Source organism: Mandrillus leucophaeus, unplaced genomic scaffold (genome assembly GCF_000951045.1).
Source record: "Mandrillus leucophaeus isolate KB7577 unplaced genomic scaffold, Mleu.le_1.0 Scaffold15, whole genome shotgun sequence".
Lineage (NCBI taxonomy): Eukaryota > Metazoa > Chordata > Mammalia > Primates > Cercopithecidae > Mandrillus > Mandrillus leucophaeus.
In genome coordinates this window covers 4,552,376-4,575,826 of record NW_012101476.1, presented here as the reverse complement: position 1 = coordinate 4,575,826, position 23,451 = coordinate 4,552,376, and positions in this window count along the sequence as shown.

Genomic DNA, 23,451 nt, shown 5'->3' with positions numbered 1-23,451 from the left:
CTGGGTTGTCATTGCATCTAGGCCCTCTCAGCTGACAGAGCAAGGAAATATTTGTATATATTAACCCATGCATATACATGTATCCCTAAATATCTCTACATGTAACCGTCTGTATCAATAGTAAGCTAACATAAGTTCATACTGATGTCTTCAGCTCTATTCCATTACCTTCTCTCCCTGTTTATCTGGAAACTCCCACTCTAACAGTGAGACACCTGGCTCTCACTTTATGCCATCCGTTTACATAGACATTCAATTTCACATGTATAGTGGTTTCAGAATGTTAAGTCATACCTACACCCCATTGAGAAACAACTTTATCAACTAGGGTGCAGTGCTATGTACAGCATCTTTTGTCCTTGGTCTTACATGTTTCACTTGTTTCAAAAGTTACTTAAGTAAGAGTATTTTTTCCTTCATACCCTTTGGTGAGGTTGTTTCAAATGTTTGTAATAGAGTCAGACTTTTCTTTTGACATTCTGAAATCCACCCTGGGATTCCTAGACCTTATGAATTATGTTTTTTGAAATTTGCACAAATTAAGGTTCACTCTTTGTGCTATAAGGCTCTAAGGGTTTGAATGACAAATGCAATGGCACATATCCACCATTATATTATCATAGAGAATAGTTTCACGGCCCTAAAAATTCCTCTGTGCTTTACCTATTCAAGCTCTTCACCCTAAACTCTGGCAACCACTGATATATTTAACTGTTGTTGTAATTTTAGTTTATGCAGAATGTCATATATGTGGAATCATATAGTATGTAGCCTTTTCAGAGTGGCTTCTACTTCCCAGAGTTTCATCTATGTATTTGCATGGCTAGATAGTTCATTCCTTTCTACCACTGAATAGTGTTCCTTTGTCTGGATGTACTAGTTTGTTGGTTCCTTCATTTACTTATTGGAGGACATCTTGGTTGCTTCCAGTTTTGGCAATTATGAATAAATCTGCTATAAATATTCATGCACAGGTTTTTGTGTGGCCATAAGTTTTCAAATCAGTTGGGTAAATAACCTAGAAGCCTGATTGCTGCAGCATAATTTAAGACTCTGTTTAGCTTTGTGAGAAACTGGCAAACTGTCTTCCAAAGTGGGTATATTATTTTGTGTTTCACCAGCAGTGAATGAGAGTTTTTGTTGCTCTGCATCCTCACCAGCAATTGGCATTGCCAATTTTTTTATGTAAGTCATTCTAGTAGATATTTAGTGGTATCTCACTGTTGTTTAAATAGTCATTTCCCAAGTGACAAATGATATTGGATATCTTTTTATATACTTACTCGCCATGCATGTATCTTCTTTTATATCATTCAGATATTTTGCCTATTTTTTAATTGGCTTGTTTGTTTTATTGCTGAGTTGTAAGAGTTCTTTGTATATTTTGGATACAAGTTCTTTATCAGATACATATTTTGCAAATGTATTTTTTTCCAGACTGTGGCTTGTCTTTTTTGATTCTCTCTCTCTTTTTTAAAATTTTACTTTAAGTTCTGGAATACACATGCAGAACATGGAGATTTGTTACATAGGTATACATGTGCCATGGTGGTTTGCTGCACCTATCAACCTGTCATATAGGTTTTAAGCCCTGCATGCATTAGGTATTTGTCTTAATTCTCTCCCTCCTCTTGTCCCTCACCCCCCAACAGGCCCCGGTGTGTGATGTTCCCCTCCCTGTGTCCATATGTTCTCATTGTTCAGCCCCCACTTATGAGTGGGAACATGCTGAGTTTGGTTTTCTGTTCCTGTGTTAGTTTGCTGAGAATGATGGCTTCCAGCTTCATCCATGTCCCTGCAAAGGACATGAACTCATTCATTTTTATGACTGCATAGTATTCCATGTTGTATATATGCCACATTTTCTTTATCCAGTCTATCATTGATGGGCATTTGGGTTGGTTCCAAGTCTTTGATACTGTAAATAGTGCTGCAGTAAACATACATGTGCATGTGTCTTTATAGTAGTGTGATTTATAATCCTTTGGATATGTATCCAGTAATGGGATTGCTGGGTCAAATGGTATTTCTGGTTCTGATTCTCTTAAAAGTGTCTTTCTCAAAGCCAAGCTTTTAATTCTAAAAGGTCCAACTTGTCAATTTTTTTCTTTCATATATCGTGCATTTGATACAGTATAAAAATCCTCTTCATCACCAAACCCAAAGTTATATATAGATTTTCTTTTGGAAGTTTCATAGTTTTATATTTGAGTTAATTTTATAGAAGGTGTAGGTCTGTGTCTAGGTTCATTTTTACATATATGGATATCCAATTGTGAGAGCACCATTTGTTGAAAAGACCATTCTTTTCCCATTGAATTGCCTTTGCATCTTTTTTTTTTTTTAATCTATGGCCTCTATTTGTGTTTCTCCATATTTGTGTTTTGTATTCTGATACATTGATCTTTATGTCTATTCTTTGACTGTCTTGATTATTATGAGTATAGCTTAATAGTAAGTCTTGAATTTGGGTAGTGTGAATCCTCCACATTTGTTTTTCCTCTTCAGTATTGTTTTGGCTCTTCTTGGTCTCTTGTGTTTACATTTAAACTTTAGAATCAGTTTGCTGATATCCACAAAATAACTTTGCTGATACCCACAAAATAACTTACTGGGATTCTTACTGAGATTGCATTGAATCTATAAATCAAATTGGGAACAACTGACATCTTAACAATGTTGAGACTTTCAAAATGAGCCCAGACTGTTTCCCATTTATTTAAATTCTCTTTGATTTCTCGCACCAGTGTTGTGAAGTTTTCTGTATATGGGTCCTATAAATATTTTGTTAGATTTATATCTAAATATTTCTCATTTTTTCTGATATGATTGTAAATGGTATTTTTCATTTCAAATTGGAAGATTCTAATTGTTCATTGCTGTATATGGTGAAAAATTAACTTGTATATTGACCTTGTCTCTTGTAATCTTGCTAAAGTTACTGATTAATTCCAGCATATTTTTGTAGATTCTTTATTATTTCTACATTGCCAATTATGTCATCTAAAATAAAGACAGTTGTATTTCTTTTGTTCCGATCTGTACAGCTTTTACTTCTTTTACTTGTATTTTTTTCTATTAAGTAGGACTTCCAGTATGATGCTGAATCAGAGTGATAAGAAAGGACATCTTTGCCTTATTCGTGATCTTTGGGGGAAAGTGTTCAGGATATCACTAATAAGAATGATAATAGCAATAGATTTTAAAATATATGCTCTTTATCAACTTGAGGAAGTTTCTGTGCATTCCTTTTTTGAGAGTTTTTTTTTTTCTTATGAATGGGTGTTAGAATTTTTCAAATACCTTTTCTGCATCAATTGATACGGTCATATGAGTTTCCTGCTTTCGCCTGTTGATGTGGTAGATTACATTAATTCATTTTTTAATGTCAAACCAGCCTTGCATACTTGGAATAAATCCTACTTGATCATAGTGTATAATTTTTTTTTTTTTACAGATTATTGAATTGTATTTGCTAATATTTTGTTGAGGATTTTTACATATATGTTCACGAGAGATATTATACTGTTATTTTCCTTTCTTATAATGTGTTCATTTGGCTTTGATATTAGAATAATGCTGGCCTCATAGAATGATTTAGGAAGCACTCCTTTGGCTTCTATTTTCTGGAAGAAAATGTGGAGAACTGGCATTATTCCTTTAGTAAATTGTTGGTGGATTCACCAGCGGAACCATCTCAGCCTGGTACACTTCTCTGGGAGGTAGGGGGAGAAAGGTTAATTATTAATTTATATAATAAATATAGGGCTATTCAGATTGTCTGTTTCTCCTGTAAGGTTTGGTAGTTTGTGTTTTTTAAGGAGTCAGTCCATTTCATCTAAGTAATCCAGTTTGTAGTTATATGGTTGTTCATGTCCTTTCAAAGTCCGTAGGATTAGTAATAATGACCCAGGTTTCATATCTGATATCGGCAATTTATGTCTCCACAAAGAAAAACAACAGGAAAACAACAAAGAAAATCAATACAGCAAAAAGTTGGTTATTAATGTTTTCAAATAACCGGCTTTTTGTTTTATTGACTTTCTTTGTTGTTTTTCTGTTTCCAATCATTGGCTTCTCCTCTAATTCTTTATTTCTTTTCTTCTACATGTATCAGGTTGAAATTGTTCTTTTTTAAGTTTAATTTCATAAGCTACAATCAGATTATTGACTTTTCTTCTTTTCTAATATATGCAGATAATGCTACATATTTCCCTCTAAGCACTGCTTTTGCTGCATGTCACAGATTTTTCCAGCTATCCTTCTGTTATTGACCTACAATTATTTTATGGCCTGAAAACATACTTTGTATGGTCTCTATTTGTCGAAATTTTTGAGGTGTGTTTTATGGCTCATAATGGGGTCTATCTTGGTGAGTGTTCCATGGGATTTTGAGAAAAATGTATATTCTGCTGTGTTTGGGTGAAGTATTCTATATATTCAGTTACATAAAGTTGGCCATGCTGTTCAGATCATTGATGTCCTTACTGATGTTCTGCCTACTTGATCTACTGATAGAAGGGTATTAAAGCAGTGGCAACATTTTGACCTTTGAAACAAAATCACCCCCCAACACCGAATACGTTCTGGATCTGCCCCAGCTGTCCTTTTGCAAATTATGAAAGTGGGTATCCTTGAAAACTTATGGTGGTAAATGTCTTAGAATTACTAAGAGTTTTTTTTCATTAGTGGTATGAAGAAGATTGAGAAACCACTTATGTAAGATATTGTGGAAGGGAACAATGAATAAGGGAAAAATGAGTTAAATGATTCCTAAGATCCTTTGACCTCTGGGAATCTGTGCTACCTCGGGTGCTTCTGAATTCTATTGGTGATATTTTTTACTTGACTTTTTTACTTCCTTGCTCCTGTCTTTGTTACCACCTCACAGTCCTGCTATTTTTGTCCTCGCAAGTAGAGCTTATCTGTTAAATAATTTGTGACCTCTGACCAATATATAAGAGTAGACTTAATGAGGAACCTATTGTGTCAAATGTCTTTCCTGAAATCATCCTGTCCCATGAAGTTCCTTTCTCAAAACATTCAGACCAAGGGGAAAGCAAGCTCTACCCCTATGTGAGCCAGATAAAGTATTGAGTCTGAAAAAGCTGGAGAAAAATAAGGAGTATTTATTAATACTTCTGGCCAGAACAGTAATTCTTTTGCTGCCTTCCCCTGGAATAAAATCGTAAGGAAAAAAATAATAATAATGAACTCTTTAAGACACATGAACTTGGATAGTACAGAAGATTCCTCTAAGCGGGGAGAGAGAGTCCAGGAAGGGCTTGCTCTACTGCTATTTGCCGTCTTATCCCAGAAAAATGAAGAGTGTGGGGAAACTAACAAAGGGCTCTTTTCTGACGTTTGTAAATCCGTCATGCAAATTAACAAATGCCTTATGCTAATACTAAAGAAATTACTTAAGCCTTTTCTCTCTAGTGAGCCTTTGAGTTTTCTTGGGATTCTCTGACTTCGGGAGGTTTTGACTGTGTCTGAGGACCATGAGAAAGGGGTTTTGATTGGGATTAGCAGAGAAACCTGGCAAAAAGATTGACATATGCCCTGGGAAAGAAACAGAAAATTCGAAATCAGAATTATCAGGGAAAACTCAGGAAAGAATATCTGCTGTTTATTCCTCACCTCTTCCACAAGGATCTCCCTTTGAGAAAGAACCTTGTAACTATTCATGAGCTCTCAGAGCTTCATGTGAGATGGATGAATGACCAGCATTTTCATTCCATTTTTGTAGAAAAGTGTGAGAAACAGCAAAGTTTTAATTATTTGCTCAAGGACAGGAATGGGCTTCTAATTCCAGTTCCTATTCACTGCCTGAGCAGTTTCACAGCCTGTAATATTTAAATTACTGCTTAAATGTTGTATTTAATGATGAATGGCTTTTGCCATCATAGATGAGAAATTGCTGTGGCCATTTTCTTGCCTGAGTAATCAATGTCTCTGAGATGGTAAGCTTATTCTTTAAGGGCCTCAAATGGGAGATCTGTATTAAGCATGTTTCCAAAGGCAAATTTCTTAAAGGGAGAAATAAAGAAAATACAGTCTCAGTTTCCTGTCCGTTAGCCTTCAGTTCATTGTTCCAAAAAAAAAAAACAAAACTGGGAGCTGTTTTGGCAAATAACCCTATGTCCCTCTGTTCTTGGGATAGTATCCGTGGAAACTCCCTAAAACTTTACAATGAAACAGAAAATGTAATAAAACAATAAAGCAAAACAAAACCCATACACACACTCTCTGTCCAAGGAGTCATAGCTAGAAGTCCGCAAGGCATTTCCGAGCTATCTCTTCCAAGAAAAAGACAGTATCTGTGCAAAGATATCAAAGAGAGATTCTAAAAGCAGAAGATAAAATTCAGTATGATCTGGTTAGGATAATTAGCTTATATTTAATCATTTCACAATGCATACATGTCTCAGAATATCACATGTATATCACATGCATCTACAATTTTTATGTATCAGTTATACAGAAAAACAAGATTCATTACCAAACTGTTGTCCATGCTGTTAAATAAGATCTGAGCACTTTCATGTGACAGCAGGTTTCGGTTTTCTGTCTGGAACGCCCTCTTTCAATTCCCCATACCTGCTGGATTAAGATTAAGAAAGATAGATATATCTGACATGATTTCTTTTTTTTAAGGTTGAAAACCAAAGGGAACCCAGGAAAAAAACTCAGTATTATGTAACTATTTGGTTCCATAATGAGCAAATTATTAATTCAATTACAAATTATTAATATATAATGAGCACATTATTAATTCAATTACATCAAGACGTAAGTGCGTCTGTGTGTCTCAGCTTCGGCATCTATGAAATGACTCATTAACCTGTGAACCCCCTTTCATTGTAAACTTTTGTGATTTGATCAGATCCTTCTGTACTCCCAGAGTTCAAACGGGAGCAAGCATTTCCTTTGATGATATTTGGGAACCTAACTATTCACAATAAGGAATCCATTCCTTCCTCCCCTTCTGCCAAGACTTGGCATTTTTGTGATTAATTATATACGATATGGCCTTCTCATATGCTAGGTTTCAGTGTATTTTCCAAGCTCCTTCATGCTTCCCAGGGCCTGGTTTTTCCTAAAGCTTTATTTTTGCTGACAATGAAATCTTTCCCCTCACTGCCCAGAATCTTTCACAGATGTTCCCTCTATCAACAGAGCAGCAGCTGCTGCCTGGACACTGAGAGCCTGAGGAATCCACTGGTGTCTTTTCATCTTGACAAATAATATTGAAATAAGCAAATAACTTTCAAAAAAAATCCCAGAAGAATCTATGTATGTGATCCTTTCCCTGTCACTTTCTTTTCAAGAACTTGTCTTCATTTTGATGTTTTTATCACCAGGGATAAAGATTTAGAAGGGTTCCATAAATTGCAAGAGAAAGCAGTAATTGCCTTTTGAGTTGAGCATACCATGCAAAGCCAATGTGAAGCATGGAATGGCTCAGATCTGCAAGGGATGCTTTCTACCTAGAGTTCACATTTAACGCTGAGTGGAACGATGCCCTTGCAGGTATGCCTGCAAGCAAAGTGCAGCACATCTGAATCTGGAAATCGAGCTCCATTTTGCTGAAATGAGGTCAGAAAACCATCTAAGGAAAAGTTATGTTTTCCAAAAATAAAAATTGAGTTTGGTACCAATCTATTGTACATGCTGTTTAAATAAGATTTGAACACTTTCATGTGATTGCAGGTTTTGGTTTTCTGTTTGTAATTCCTTCTTGCAATTTTCTCATACCTGTCGGCCTAAGGTTAAGAAAGATAGATGCCTCTGATGTGATGTCTTTTATTACTTACAGACTTGATATGTAATTTTGATAGAGCTAAGCCCATTATTAACCTTGAAGAGGGTACTGTAAAATAAGTTAAGCAGTAGCTTAATATTTTTATTTGCAGGAAACACACATAAAATTAGAGGATATAGTAACATCTATTTATATTAGGTATATATATATAAAATAGGTCATGTATAATATGTAAGTTTTTATATATATGCATATATATACACACACATCTATAAACAAAAGTGGAGGATGAAATGGCCTACATTAGGTGCAAAGAAACCTGTATTCTCGTCCTGTATCAAAGATAATTTTAGAATGTCATTTCCATTCTCCCTGTTTCTTTGTCAATCTGTAAAACAGTGATGATATCATCTGACCTACTTCCTTTATAGCCTCAAATGAGAAAATGCTATAGGAAGAAAAATTTAAATGTAAAGTCCGGGTGGCTCCCGTGCGATGCACATGCATGAAAAAATGCATGCTCGTTCTGCATCAGACCTCCTCACTCTGTAAACATTCACACGATTGGAGGCCAGCACAATGCATAACAATTCAGATTCATGTCCTCCCATGAGGAAAGGTGGCTTTCTTGCCTGAAAAGCATCATCACAGAATGACTTTCAATAGCAAGTTCTAGTGTATTTTAAAAGGTTTCTGTTTGCAAGAACATGTTTATTGGGCAGAGCAGAGTGTCTGTTTTAAAGCAGTGGCTCTCAGCTCCCATTGTTCTGCAGAATCACCTGGGCCCTACCCCAGAGCTTCTGATTCATTGGGTCTGAGATGAGGCTTAGCTGAGGTTTTAGTTTTAAGCTCCCTGGAGATTCTAATGGACAGCCAGATTTTATAACATTATCTGTAAATGTGAGGATACAACATTGGCTGCACACACAGCAAAAATGACTGTATTTAAATGACGACATCCAAGAACATACTGTGAGTTAAAGTACATTTAATGTCACCATACAGGAGATTATCAAAGCACATATAGAAGATGGTCTCCCTTCTCATTTTTTCCCCTCCCTCTCTCCCTCTCTCCTTTCTCTTCCCCTCAAGGTCTACAAGTCCATCAGATAACTGGAGATGACAATTTCCCGCTATATTGTGCATATCAGTTCAGACTAAATCCTCTGGAGGAAATTTCATTTCCTTTTCCTATAAGAAATTGGCCTTTTAAACAAGTGCATTTTAGGTAAAAGCTCTTCTAGTTGATGTGTTCAGTACCCCTTTATCGCAATAAAAATCATGTGGTCTTCAATAAGTTTGAATGCTCTTGACTTAGGGAGTAGAGCTGTTTTAGCCATCTAAAGTTTATGCTGGCTGCTTTCCCCTGTCTGTACTTTAGCCTTGAAAAATGGCAACAGTGCCTCGAATATGGGCGTGGCATCATTTTATGGATCCCACTCTTTAAAAGCATGACCCGTGAAACTTAAAAACTGCTAAAGCTTAGGAACATTGCTTTTGACCAGAAGACCACTTCTTGGGAAATTGAAGATGGGTTTATGTTTATGAATGGAATTAAGACAGAAATCTTTAAAGTAGTTCAGAGCCACCCATCACAGAAGGCTCGTGCCCCTGGAGGGCTCTCATGGTTTTGTGGAGTTGTGCTGATATCTTCCCTTTCAGCTTCAGAGGGGAAATGTTTGTTTTGGCTGTTGTGGGGCCCTGGATCTTTCTCCCAGGTCAGCGTGGGAGATGAAGAAGGGACATCAACAGAAGGGGTTCCGATTGCTGCCTCTAACCATGAAATACGGTAACGTCTCTTCAACTATCTAGAAAACCGATGTTAGAGCACAGGGTTGTAAGGGGAGTCTGCTGGGGATGCTGCCGTGTTTTAGGTAGGATTGGAGTCCCATGTTGAAGGAACACCGCCCTTCTAAAGCCCATGACTATTGGCTGTTCTCACATGGTCCAGGTACCAGGGTGAAGGGGAAAAAAATCAGGCAACAGCCTCTCTCACTATCCTGGACTCCCCCATCCTTCTTCTGAAATCATAAGCTTCTTAATTACAAACAATAAAATCCATTTTGGCTAATTTTCTTTATCTTTCTTTTTTTTATTTATTTCAAACTTGTAGAAAAACTGTAAGAACAGGCTGGGCATGGTAGCTCACGTCTGTAATTCTAGCACTTTGGAAGGCTGTGGCAGGCAGATCACTTGAGGTCAGGAGTTCGAGACCAACCTGGCCAAAATGGTGAAACCCTATTTGTACTACTAAAAATACAAAAAAATAAAATTTAGCTGGGCATGGCAGCAGGCACCTGTAGTCCCAGCTACTTTGGAGGACGAGGCAGAAGAATCACGAACCAGGAGGTGGAGGTTGCAGTGAGCAGAGATCAAGCCACTGCACTCCAGACGGGGTGACAGAGCAAGACTCTGTATCCAAAGAAAAAAAAAGAAAAGAAAAGAAAAGGAAACTGTAAGAGCAAAGCAAAGAATACTATATACTCTTTCCCCAGATTTCCTGTTCTCAACATTTTGCCATATTTGCTTCATCATTCTTTCCATACATATTACCTTCTGAATCATTTGAGTCTAAGTTACAGATCTGATGCCCCTTTATTTATGCCTAAGTTCTTAGGTGTATGTTTGCTAAAAACAGTACAATTATCAAAATCAGGAAATTAACATGTTATGGTATTATGACACAATCTGGCTCACTCTCCAATTGTCTTGATAATGTATTTTATCATACTTGTGTGTGTGTATATCATGACAAAATAGTTTCTATATGTGTGCATGTGTATATGTATATGGATAAAAATTTATTCAGTTAGGATATACACAAGCAATTGCTTTTAAAAACAATTGGCCGGCCAGGTGTGGTGGCTCATGCCTGTAATCCCAGCACTTTGGGAGGCCAAGGCGAATGGATCACAAGGTCAGGAATTCGAGACCAGCCTGACTAAAATAGTAAAACCCCATCTCTATTAAAAATACAAAAAAAAAAAAATTAGCCAGGAATGGTGGCGGGTGCCTGTAATCTCAGCTACTTGGGAGGCTGAAGCAAGGAGTATTGCTTGAACCTGGGAGACGGAGGTTGCAGTGAGCTGAAATCATGCCACTGCACTCCAACCAGGTGACAGTGGGAGACTCCGTCTCAAAATAAAAAATAAATTGACCCAAATAAGTGGCACAGGAAGTTATTAAAAATTATATTTGGTAGTTTAATAATCTTCAGAAAGGCTAGACAGCAACACAACACTCTGAAGCTACACAACTAGAAAAAATGCCCAAACATGTGGCAGGATTTTCTCCAGTAAGAAGGCGATTGTTATCACTGCGTGGTACCTATGTCAGTTGGGACCGAATCCTAACACTCGACCACTGCTGATTCTCACAGTTCTTTGGAAGAATGAATTGCTGAGACATGGCCCTCAAGTATTGCTCATTTCTGAATCCAAGGCTTTCAGAGCTACGCTGATTGGGAACCTAGGTCACACATGCCTCTACTTTAACTACAAAAGAATCTGGAAATGCAAGTGTTCCAGCTTCCTCCTTGGATCTCATAATACGAGAAATTATCAGACTGTAGGAAGGCTGTTTGAATATGTTGGAGAGCCACAAAAGATAATAGTAGCAACATCAGTTGCAAAAGTAACAGATAACATTTATTGATCACGCCTTACACGTTAGGCATTCTTTTAAATAGTTTTATTAATGCTTTTAATCTTCACAATAACCTAATTGGGTGCACAATATTGTTGTCTCTAGTTTACCAATAAGGAAACTGAGACATAGATATTTATTTATTTATTTTTAGTTTTAGTTTTTGAGACGGAGTCTCCGCTCTGTCACCCAAGCTAGAGTGCAGTGGCGTGATCTCGGCTCACTGCTACCTCTGCCTCCTGGGTTCAAGTGATTCTGCTGCCTCATCCTCCTGAATAGCTGGGATTACAGGTGCCCACCACCATGCCTGGCTAATTTTTGTATTTTTAGTAGAGACGAGGTTTCGCCATGTTGGCCAGGCTGGTCTCAAACTACTGACTTCAAGTGATCCACCTGCCTTGGCCTCCCAAAGTGCTGGGATTACAGGTGTGAGCCACTGTGCCCGGCAAGAAACTGGGACATAGATATTTTGTAAGTTGTCCACGATGACTAACAAGGAAGAAGCGGAGGCAGAATCCATGTGAGTTCTTAACTCTTACGTCTTTCTTTTTCAAAACACATGCTGGAAAATAGTTTGGCTATTTCTTATGAAATTAAGCAATTACATTCTTGGGCATTTATCCCAGAGAAATGAACACTTCATTTCTCACAACAAATGTTCGGAGCAGCTTTTTGGTACTAGACTTGCCCTCCCACCATAAACAACAAATGATGATGGAACAATTAGACATCCATCTGCAAAAACATTAACCTCGATTCTCACACCATCTTTTAAAAATTAACTCAGCAAGATTACAGACCTAAATATAAAACTTAAAACTATAAAACTTTTAGAAGAAATCATCAGAGAAAATGTTTGTGACCTTGTGTAGGCAAAGATTTCATAGCTATGAAGCTAATACTGTGATCCAAAAGTTGGTAAATTGGACCTCGTGGAAACAAAACATCAAACAAAAAAATGTGTTTTCTCTGTGAAAGACATCATTAAAAGAATGAAAAGACGAACCACAGACTGGGAGAAAATAGTTATAAATCCTATCTGTGATCAATGAATTGTATCCAGAACACATACAAAGAACTCTCATAACTCAATAATAGGAAAGCAAACAAGCCAATTTTTTTTAAGTGGGCAACAGATTTGAGCAGGCTTATTACCAAAGAAGGCATCTAGATGACCAATAAGCATATAAAGAGATTCCTAACAGCATCAGTCATTACAGAAATGAAAATGGAAACTATAGCGAGCTATTCCTGCACACCTATTACAATGGCTAAAATTAAACAACTGACTATATCAAGTGTTGACAAGCATGAGGAGGGACTGGAAAGCCCACACACTGCTGGTAGGAATGTAAAATGCTGCAGTTACTTTAGAAAACAGTTTTACAGTTTCTCAAAAAGTTAAATAGGTATCTATCATATGATGTAACCATTTAACTCCTTGGTGTCTACTCAAGACAGAAGAATTTGTATTTCTATACAAATATGTGTATAGTATGTCCATAGAGCTTTATCTGTATTAGCCCAAACTGGAAGCAACCCAGATGGCCTTTAGCAGGTGGATGGTTACACCAATGTGGTACATCCATACAATGGACTACTACTCAGCAACAAGGAAACAAACTACTGATTTATGCAACAACTTGGATGGATCTCAGGGGGATTATACCGAATGAAGAAAAGCCAATTCCAAAAGCTTACGTGCTATATTATTTCATTCGTAGAAAATTGTTGAAATGACAAAATTATTTATTAAAACAGAGAATGGATCAGTAGTTGCTGGAGTTGGGGATGGAAGGGGCAGGGGGGAAAGGTGTGTGGTTACACAAGGACAGCATGAGGAATGCTTGTGGTGGTATAATTGTTGTGTATCTTGACTGGGTGGTAGATATGCAACCCTACACATGTGATAAAATTGCATGGACATAAACACACACAGACACCACTGAAAGCATACAAAACTGGGGAGATCTGAATAAGATCCATGAATTGAATCAATGTTAACATCATGGTTGTGATATCATACTGGAACACTTTTGCAAGATGTTACCCTTGGGGGAGATGGGCAAAGCATTCACATGATCTGTCTGTGTTATCTCCTTTAATTGAATGTGTATCTACAGTTGTCTCAAAAAGATAACTTTAAACACACACACACCAAGACAACAGTGTGAGATAAGATGCCCTTATTAATTTTCAGAAGCTGAATTTGGAGGTAGAACAGGAGAATCATAATTTATTTTTATGTGTGCCTTTTAGAACACAGGATTAACATTCAATCTTCCTTGAGCGTGGTAGGGTTTCTGTATATATTATTCAACTATTAATCATTATCATTATTATTATTGACACAGAGTCTCGCTCTGTCACTTAGGCTGGAGTGCAGTGGTGCAGTCTCGGCTCACTACAGCCTCCACCTCCTGGGTTTAAGTGATTCTCCTGCCTCTGCCTCCTGAGTAACTGGAATTACAGGTGCACACCACCATGCCCAGCTAATTTTTTTGTATTTTTATTAGAGATGGGGTTTCACCATGTTGGCCAGGCTGGTCCTGAACTCCTGACCTGAGGCAATCTGCCCACCTTGGCCTCTGAAAGTGCTGGGATTATAGGTGTGAGCCACTGCACCCGGCCTATTAATCATTATTTTAACTTTGTCTTTTCCAAGTTTGTCTGTCCAGGATTCTTGGTTGCTATAATAACTGGCTTAATTAGCAGGCTACTATAAGAAAAAAAAAAAAAAAAGATGGGGGCGGTTGGGGAGGAGTGGTGCATTTGGTGAAAAGATCTAGGGAATTCAGAGAATCCTCTGGAAGGTTATAAACCAGTTTTGGAAATGAGCATAAAGAAGAGCATCTCTCGAGGTCTAGGAAACACTAGCAGAATGGTCTCCTGGTAGGTACAGGAGGCTGGGGAAACATGGTGCCTGGGAATAATGTACACCAACCATTTTTTGGTGTTAATGTCACTTGCTCATGAGTGAAAGTCCAATAGAAAAAAAAAAAAAAGCCCTCTCATTGCTAGACTTAGGTCACCTGCCTTCCCCCTGGCCACATGGAGATCTTGAGAGCGAGGAGCTGGCCTCTTGGTTCTTCTCGGCGTGAGGCAGATGCCAGATTTGAGCATCACACTGAACTACGCGCAGTGTAGGAGGGGTGGGCTCCTCTGAGAAAATCATGAAGCCACTAGAAAGGGGCAGTGGATGTTGGCTGGCCAGGTGACGATGAATGTCCACCTAAACAAGGAAATTAAAAGGGAGAGCAAGACTTTGCAAGTACAAAAGTCAAGGAATGTGGTGTTTAAAGAGTGCTCCGAACTCAACTTTTCTACCCCCCATATACCTTCTTTGTGTAGTTTCTCCAATTCCATCGTCTAGAAATATTTTCCTGTTAAACATGAACTCTCATTTGAGAGTCCATTTAAAATGCACATTTTCCTGGTGTAAATATGTATTTTACACATTACTTGCAAAATGCCAAGTCATGAATACCTAAATACGAATATCAGATATGTCTGGAGGACACTCATGAGGACTCTGTGTCAACATAAGAATCGAACCTGGAATATGGAAGTGTCAAAAGAGCCTGTGTCTGCTCTAGTTTTTCCTAGAGCTGAACCAACCTAAGGAACGATTTGGGGGTAGGGTGTTTATTGCAGTTGTTGTCGGCCCCAAGCTGTGAAAAGTGGCAAAGGCAGGCAGAATGAGAAGTCAAGTTATGTATGTGGTGTGACCACAAACAAGAGGTTTCGCCAAACCTACAAAGGGCTCCTTCTGAATGGCCGTTTATTCTCAAAGTGAGTTTACAGGCGTCCGTCAGCAAAATGGTCACAGATAAGACAGTGATTCTATTCCGCCATTACCTGACCCAAGGAACCCAGTCCAGGATCCAAAAATAATTTCTGGCAAAAATGATTCCAGCTTTATTGGTATTTCCCAAAACAGGATTAACTGAACTGTGTTCAATTCACAACCCACAGCATTCCCCCAAATCTCTCTTTCCCCATTTGTCTGCTTACTGCCTCTCCAGCACACAGCAAAACTGTAAGCTCCCTCTGTCTTCCTCCAAATTCCAACTCGCAATCCAAAATTCCCACCCCTGTCTTGTGGTAAACTAATTGTTTTCACTTATATGTATAAATATTAAAATATCTGAATGCAGGGCCCCCTCTCCAAGTCGCCATCATTCTCCCACCCCCTGTTCTAACCCCCTAGCTGATTGAGTCATACCAGGATTGAATCCACCCAAGCGGGCAGAAAGTGGGTTCCAGGGGAGGAAAATCTGAGCCAGCATCCACCTGTCAAGCTTGGATGAGCAAGTTCAGATTTCCAACACGATGAGGGTGTACCTCTGCCCAACACACAGAAGTCAGTCAAAGTCAATCTTCACCTGCTGAGAACTTCATCTTTGGGTCACTGCCAAGCACTGGGTCCACCTGCCTCTCTCTGGTTCCTGGGTTGTCACCACTTTGTGTCCCTGGGTTCCAGTCCCATTGAGAATCTGCATGGGACACACAAGCTTGGTCAATTTTCTCAGTGCTCACACTGGGGGTCTACAGGCTCCTCTGCATGTCAAGATGTCCATCTGGCACCTCGTCCTGCTGTCACTCCCTCCAGTCTTGCAACTCAGAGGTGCTTCTGGCATTCCCATCCGCAAGTGTGATCAGGTGTAAAAGAGGATGTGGTACCAAAGTGACACTGCTGTCACCTAGGATGGGCTTCCTGCAGCTGACATGTGTACACACAACAGTGAGGCCCAGCCTGCATGTCTAAATCCATTGGCACTGGTGTGAAAACCAAGGACAGAGGCTCTGATAACAGAAATACAGTGCCCTGTCACCAAAGGCTAGCGGAGCATTGACAGATTTAATCCTTTCATATCACTGGCACATAAATCCTACACAGATTGTGACTTTAAAAGGCTTAGCTACCAGACTTATTTTACAGCCTGTTTCTGACATCTACAAAGAAAGAGTTTCCCATTCATTCTGCTGCAGAAGGTCTCAACAGTGAAGAAGAGGATCAGGGTGGTTAACTTAAACCAATTTTTTCTCCATGATAGCAGTTCCTAAAATGTGTGCTATGGAATACGAGGATCCTTGGAGGTATTCATAGGTACTCATAGTCAGCATTAATTCCAACATAAATAATATTTATTGGGTATCTACTATGTGCCAGTAAAACCAGCACTGGTTTTGCAACCTTCCAGCACATAGTGGATATTAGGTATGTAACATAGTAGATACTCGGTATCTACTATGTGCTATGATTCTAGGCCCGAGAGACCCCACAATGACAAAAGAAATAAAAAGCAAGAAAGGCAGCAAAGAGATGTCAGTTTGGGGAAACTAGATCTAAGATCTAGGAAAGGTATTTGGGAAAAAAAGAACTAAATTTATTATACTTTTCATGGATGGTGTCTTATGTTTTCTTCCTAGTTGATCTTTCCAGAGAACTTAAAAATTTATAAGTGGAAGACTGAGTGAGCCAGAGCTTCTACTTCCTTGGAAGGAGAAAATAAGGAAGTTGGTATTTCAGTCACAACCGTGGCTGGCATATTAACTATATTTTACTTTAATCCTGACACTAACTCTGTTATGTAGTTACTAATTGCATTTTCACACAAGATTGCATTGTTTTCCTGAGTGGAAAACAATATAATGCAAATGTTTTGTTTTAAAAAACTTGACCAGCACCAAAACCCAGAATTCATCCACAATGACTCACTCACATGTAATATTTTTTAAAATGTTTGATCTCTCTGGATATGGAAATCCTCAAATAAAACCTCTGCAAAGTAGAACAGAGAGATCAAATATTTAAAGACTTGTAATTTTGGAGGAAAAAATGACTGCATTTTGGCCAAAGGTAAGGAACAAATGCTTTATCATATTCTGCTTACTGAAATCATTTGATCAGATAATAAACAATGGAAGAAATAGTCTTCCCATTGCATAATAGTTTTTACTTTATTATTCTGTCTTCATTAGCATCTTTGTCAAATGCTGAGTCACTAGACACAATTCCCATTCTCCTAAATAATGCCAAGCCTTCTACTCATGCATTAATTTACATCCGTTCTCACTTTCTCAAAGGATTTACTTCTGAAATATCATTTCTCATAAGCATCACCAGACTTATCTAATTGACTGGGTGATTCCCATTGGCTTTGTAACATCGCTGTAGTATCTTCCATCTTCAAACAAACAAAAATTAATCTTCTGAACTTTCATTTTCATACTTGATAGGGAAATTAGTACCGGACTTGCTCTCCCACCATTAACAACTAGGCAATTGGACAAAATGCATGAAACAAGTTTGTTGGGACATTGGACAACAAGGAATCATAGAATTCTGATCTTTTAGAGAAAGGAAATAAATGAGGTAAGTTCCATAATCGTCCCAGCTTTCTGATACTTTCTGGACAATAGCAAAGGAAGGGGAAACCCAAGCAGAGAAAAATAGTTTGCTAATGAGTTGAGTTGTCCAAGATTTGAGTTTGGAGAAGCTGGAGTAGCTTTGCAGAGAAAGAGCTCCAGAAATGTATGACATTGCCTTGGTCATTGACTGACTGCTTAGCTTCTCACGCACTAGGGGAATCTTCACAAGTGTGGGAAAAGAACAACCAGGGATTCTACAAGCTAAAACGCTTCCAGAGCTTTTAGAGAGGTGGGAGAAGATTCAGTTCCAACCAGATGCAGTGAAAAGACCTTGTCGAACAGCAGACCAGTCAGTAGAGACCGCAAAATAGTTACTTCTCAGAAGTGGGACTAAACTAGCCTTGGAGTAAAGGCTAATGTAGAATCACCGCAACAAAGCTTAAAAATAAATCTCAGAAGGCTCAAGCTGCCCCACAAGTAACTTAACTGCCTGCCAAAGCACTCTTTAAAGGAAGACAACGGTGTGATATTTAAAATGTCAAATACTCAGTCAAATATTACTGGATGTACTGAACTGTACATTTTAAAATTGTAAAGATAGTGAACTATATATATGGTAAACTACATGTATATAGTGTGTGTGTGTGTGTGTGTATATGTATTTACCTCAATAAAACAAAAAACAACATGCTAGACATACAAAGAAGCAAGAAAATGTAATCCATATCCAAAAGAAAAATCAGTCAACAGAAAAAGACCCAGTAATGAGTCATGATGAAACTAGTAAAAAAATGACTTTAAAACAGCAATTAGAAATATACACAAGCATTTAAAGGTAAACATGAACACACAATGAAGTAATAGAAATATAAAATAAAACCACAGGGAATTTGTAAAATTTGTACATACACTAAATTTTAGTCACTAGATGGGCTTAACAACAGTTTAGAAACTGCAGCGTGAATATCAATGAATAGAAATTATCTAAATTATCGGAAGTCAGAAATTCAGAGATAATAAAGGTGGAAAAAGAAATGAACACAGCTCCAATAAGCAATAGGCTAAATTTTAGTGGCTTTAAACGTCAGTTAGAGTCCCAGAAAGGTTTGAGGACAGAATAAATAGTTACTGAAATAATGACCAAAATTTATCAAAATATGATGAAAACTACAAACCCACAGGTCCAAGAATTTCACAAACACCAAACAGAGATGGAAAATGTTGCCTGAGGGATGCCTGAGGCCTCTCTGTGGCCTCTCATCGCCCAGTGGAGTAGTCCTGCTTTATTTACATGTTAAAAGGAGTACCGAGAGAGAATACCCCAATGTCTAACTGCTTTTCATGACTGCTTCTGTCCTGTTTTCTAATGTTCCAGTGGCATAGCACGTCACATGACCTAGGCCAGCTTCAGAGAGACAGGCATAATGAGATAGAAAGAATGTGTGACCATTTGTAACCTACCCATCAGAGAAGTCTTCTTGATCATCCTATCTAAATACCCCTTTCCACATCCCATCACACTTTATATTCTTGCTTTATTTTTCTTCCTACCTTTAATAAGTACTTGAGTTCTATTAAATGTTAATGTATCTACTCCATTAGAATATAAAATTCATGAAATTCTCCCTTTTGCAGTCCATTCATTATTCAGTGCCAGCACATAGTACTTGATCAATAAATTGTTGAATGAATGAAAGTATGTTATTGAATGAATGAAAGTATCCAGCAATAGATGAATTTCCTAAAAAAAAAAAAAAGAAAAATCTAGGAAAAATGAACATTTTCAGTAGAACAATTAAATAGCACATTGTTCCTTTAGTGTATTCAGAAGATTCAGAAAGCCAGAAGAGTTTGAAAAGTAAGGCGGATTATAACTTTTCTCACAACTCTTGATAAAGCACTATGTACACAGGTATAAATTAACACTAGGACAATGTGATCTCTTTATCTTTTGTACAATTTTTAGATACCCACAATTGGTTCAACAACTAGCAGATGATAATAAGAAAATATTTTTCTTTGAAGGACTGACTTTCAGAGGACAAATTCAAAATGATTAGTAGCTGCTGTAAGAACTAAACTTTTTTCAAGTATTCGTATTAATGATTTTTGTTTTTGTTTTCCTTTCTTGCATTCTTATTCACTTGTTTTTGGCTAATGATTTAATTGTAAAAACCTGAAAACAAGTCATTAAACAATAAAAAAAAAAAAATGAATTGCTCATTCCCTCAAAACTTAATCAGACCAAGGCTTGGTTGAGGGCTCAGGTTGATCAAGATAGTTAGTTTTTATTATCCTAATTAGAATCTAATTTCAGGACTTCTTAATCAAAAGTGATTCATTAGCCCCATTTTGTTGGTTAAGAAGAGGCTAAATGAAGGGAGTCTTAACAATCCTTTGGAACAGAAAGATCTGATATTTTTCTTGTATTGCTTATTTTCCTAAGCAAACAAAGTAATGAGACATAGCCACCACAGTATGACCGTTAACTGGTGGAAAGAGGGGAGAAGAGAGATTTAGACAGAACATAACTGAATTTTCAATTAATAGTATTTCACATAGAAAAAAGTTTTCCTGTTAATCTGTCATCATATTAAATATTCACACACACACATACACACAAACCTTTTTATAGTAGCTGGAGTTTTGATTCAAAGAGTTTCAAATAACTGGTTTATTCGAAGATATAGCAGTCAGGCCACACACATTATGCCACTAGGTTTTCTGACTCTTACTAGAATTTTTTAGATTTGAAGCAAAATGTAGATTTAGAAGCTTTAGTTTTCAGTGTACCTAGGAACACCTACTTATATCAATATAAATGATACAGTTATCATCAGTAAAATAAAGTTTATTTCCTCAGATAAATTCCTAGCCTAGCAGTTCTCCAATGTTTTGGTGTCGGTCCTCTTTTACATTTTTTTAAAAAATTGGGGATATCAAAGAGTGTTTGTTTATATGTTTTATATCTATCAATATTTGCCTTAGAAAATAAAACTGGGAAAAATACATATTAATTCACTAAATATAATAAATCCATTACATGTTAACGTACCTTTTTATGAAAGTGTATCATTTATTAATAATTTTATAAGATAACTACATAGAACCAAAAAATAGAGAAGTGTCATTAGTTTACACTTTTGTAAATCATTTTAATATCTCATATATCTCATATAATGGGAGAGCTGGGTTCTCATGTATACTTGTGCATTGGATCTGTGCAATATCTCACACCATCCAGCCTCTAGAAAACTCCACAGTGCATTTGAGAGAACAGGATTAAAAATGGTGAATAATGTCATAACGTCATTTGAAAATAGTTTTGACTTCACAGACCTCCTGAAAGGGTCTCTGGGACTCACAGTTGTCCCCAGGCCACCAGTGTGTCCCAGATGTCCTCAGGCCACCTGTGGGTCAGAATGCCTGTCCTAACTTGTTTGAATAACTCTCTCTGACTAGAGTCATCTGATGGAAATTCTATGACTCATTAAAATGCAAAGTTATCAAAAGTATAAGAGAAAAAAGTCAATTTCATTTCATTTCTTCCCATGGCAAAACTCAATTTTAATTCAGTCGATAACTTTTTATACAATGATAGTTGATGCTGCTAAAAGGAAAACTTTAGACAAATTAAATTTCGCAGAGTTTGTTTGAGCAAAGAACAATTTATGAATTGAGCAGCACTCAGAACCAGGAGAGGTTTACAGGGCTTCACCCAACAACATGGCAGGCAGTATTTATAGACAAGAAAAGGAAGTGACGTACAGAGACAGCTTGATTGGTTACAGCTATGAGTTTGCCTTATTTGGGTAGGGTGTGATGAGGTATTTGCTGTATATGATCATGGTCTGATTCGTTGACAGCCTGTGATTTACTAAAAGCTTGGCTGCTGTGATTGGCTGAGACTCAGCTACTTGTTACAAGAATGTATTATATATATGTGTGTATATATATGTATATATATGTGTGTATATATATACACACACACATATATGTGTGTATATATATGTATATATATGTGTGTATATATACACACACACACACACATATATATGAGACTGTAATCTCACTATGTTACCCAGACTGGAGGACAGTGGCTCTTCATTGCACACTACAGCCTTGAACTCCTGGGCTCAGGCAGTCTTCCTGCCTCAGCCCCCTGAGAAGATGGGACTCCAGGTGTACCCTACCATACCCAGCTAAGAGTGGTTGTTTGTTGGTTTGAAACAAGATCTCACTCTGTCACCCAGGCTGGATAGCACAATCTCAGCTCACTGCAACCTCTGCCTCAGGCTCAAGTGATCCTCCCATCCCAGTATCCCAAGTAACTTGGACTACAGGTGCATCCCAGCGCACTCAGCTAATTTTTTTAACTTCTTGTAGAGATGGACTCTCACTATATTTCCCAGGCTTGTCTCAAACTCCTGGGCTCAAGTGATCCTCCTGCCTCAACTTCCCAAAGCAGTAAGATTACAGGCATGAACCACTGTGCCTGGCCAAGAATGTATTCCTAAATTGGGTTGCAGTGGATTTACGTACTAAGTTAGGTTGCATTTTGCTACATGGAAACTCGTAGGATGGAGGCAGCCTCAGACAAATTAGTTTAACAACACATTTCTTTTAAGTAAAAATATATTTACATTGTTTTATAAAAATTAATGATCCCTAAACAATTTCTCAGCTGTGAAAGGAGCTTTAGGTAAATCCACCACAGGAGTTAACTTCCAGCCATTTTAACCACCACCCAACAACTCTATGCCTTTCCAACCCCACTCCTAAATTGTACATTTTAAATGTCTTTCAAGAATTGGATATTCCTGTTTTAGAAATCATTTTAAAATTTTTCAAGTAAAAGTGTTCAAAGTTTATCTCTTAAAAATTCTGATTCCCCTAGATGATATGATTAAGGCAGATAAAAATTATTCACATCCTTGAGTTTGTGAAACTAAGACAGAAGATAATTAATATGCTCAAAGTTAGACAAAGGCCCTTGACTTTCTAACCATTATATAATTAGAAATAATCTTTTAAAAACAATAGGTCTAATAAAAGGCAATGGCAGAGTCAACCTATTTTCTTTTTTATTCCCATTGTGTCCAGCTCTCCAGAATGCTTACAGGCAAGGTTCTTGGGGGCATTTAAATGGAAATGAATCTAACTCTTTGTATTAACATATGACTATTACCTGTGAAAGTAAACTTCTTTAGAAATATTAATGTATCATTTGCAAGGCTGCAAGTTAAACCAGATGGTAATGAATAGAAGACATTAAAGTATGTAGAGGCCCTAATGTTCATGTGTCGTGGTTACTGGCTGTGTAACCAATTATCACCAAGCCCAGTGGCTTAAAGCAGTCCTTTTATTTTGCTTACACTTTTGTAGGTCAAGCATTCAATAAGGACGTGGCTGGGCAGTTGTCACTTAGGGTCTCTCATGTAGCTGCAGTCACATGTGGGCTGGGCTGCAATGATCTGAAGGCTCTACTGGGGTGTGTTTTCAATTTGGCTCACTCTCTGGGTTGGTGGTTGATGCTGGTTGTCAGCTGGAACTCAATTGGGCTGTCAATCATAATGCCTCTATGCGGACTTTCCAATATGACCACTTCAAGCTTCTTAGGTGGCACCTGATTTGCCCACCCCAGAATAAACATTGTAGCAGAGTTA